Source organism: Eschrichtius robustus, chromosome 4 (genome assembly GCF_028021215.1).
Source record: "Eschrichtius robustus isolate mEscRob2 chromosome 4, mEscRob2.pri, whole genome shotgun sequence".
Classification (NCBI taxonomy): Eukaryota; Metazoa; Chordata; class Mammalia; order Artiodactyla; family Eschrichtiidae; genus Eschrichtius; species Eschrichtius robustus.
In genome coordinates, this window is record NC_090827.1 from 36,013,574 (window position 1) to 36,015,209 (window position 1,636).

General features: G+C 41.4%; 1 pseudogene; it reads right to left on the bottom strand.

Annotated features, from left to right (window-relative positions):
• Positions 1-455: 455 nt before the first annotated feature.
• On the bottom strand, positions 456-885 carry LOC137763621 (small ribosomal subunit protein uS12-like; annotated as a pseudogene).
• Between the last annotated feature and the right edge of the window lie 751 nt (positions 886-1,636).

Below are 1,636 nucleotides of genomic sequence, written 5' to 3' on the forward strand. Positions count from 1 at the left end.
ATAATTTTCGAGATAGAATACTCTCTCAACTTTTTATAGAAGTTTGCTATATGAAGAACTCTTTTCTTTAAATATTTATTTATTTATTTATTTATTTATTTATTTGGCTGCGTTGGGTTTTAGTTGCGGCACATGGGCTTCTCTCTAGTTGTGGTGCACGGGGTCTAGAGTGCGTGGGCTTAGTTGCCCCGCGGCATGTGGGACCTTAGCTCCCCGACCAGGGATCGAACCCGCGTCCCCTGCATTGGAAAGTGGATTCTTAACCAGTGGACCACCAGGGAAGTCCCACGAATAACTTTTTTTTACAGGAGTCTAATGTTAAAATATAGTCCAATTTGTACCCTATTGTCCCTTATGAAAATTTTTTTTTGGTATTTAGTGAAAGGAAATTTCTCTAATAGACTTCTTTTGTATATGAAAGTTTATTACTACCATGTTTGCATCATCAAAACTTATCATCTTGGTTTTTTCTTCTTGCCTTTGCATAAGGCCAAGAGAGAGACATTGGCTACTTTGACAACTTTAAAGTGGACTCCAGGAATGTCGCCAGCAGCATGGCCTTTTGCAACCAGATCCAGCAACCAGAACTTCATGGTTTTCTGCAGTAAAGTTCAAGCAACCATCATCGGGTAAGAAAGCTGTGAGCTTCTTGCTCTTCTTGATCAGCTGGCCCCTGAAACACTTCCCGATGGCAGAATTTACCTGTTTGGCTTCAACTCTGACATTTTCTAGCAAAATTCCCTTTGCATGTGAAGTGCCTCCAAAGGGGCTGACCTTCAAGGCTGTCCCCAAATGGGCTTTCTTGTACCGTTTATCATGCCACTTCTGGTCCTGATGGTGGCTGCAGAGCTTCCTGGCAATATGAAGATCTTGACACTTGCCCATCCCATTGGTGCTGCTGGCCCGAGGGAAAGATCTAACAGGCTTTTTTTTTCCCAGTTGTGGTAAAATACTCATAACGTAAAACTTACCATCTTAACCACCTTGAAGTGTAAAGTTCAGTAGTGTTACGTATATTCACATTGACACTCGATCAATCTCCAGAACCTTTCATCCTACAAAACTGGAACTCTATACACATTGTGATGCTTAATTTTATGTGTCAACTTGACCAGGCACAGGGCCCGGCTACTTGGTCAAACGTTATTCTGGATGTTTCTTTGAGGGTGTTTTTGGATGAGATTTACATTTAAATTGGTAGACTTTGACTAAGAAGATTGCTCTCCATAATGTGGGTGGACCTCATCCAATCAGCTGAAGGCCTGAATAGAACAAATGATTGACCTCCCCCAAGAAAGAGAGAATGCTATCAGCAGACAGCCTTCAGATTTAAACTGCAACGTTGGCTTTTACCTGGGTCTCCAGTCTGATGGCCTACCCTGCAGATTTTGGACTTGCCAGCCTCCATAATTTCATGAGCCAATTCCTTCAAATAGATTTCTCTCTATATAAACATCACATTGGTTCTGTTTCTCTGGAGAACACTAATTAACACACCCATTAAACAACAACTACCTCTTTCTGCCTCTTCTCAGTTCCTGGCAACCACCATTCTACTTTCTGTTACTGTGAATTTGACTACTCTAGGTACCTTATATAGGTGGAATCATACAGTATTTATCTTTTTGTGACTGGG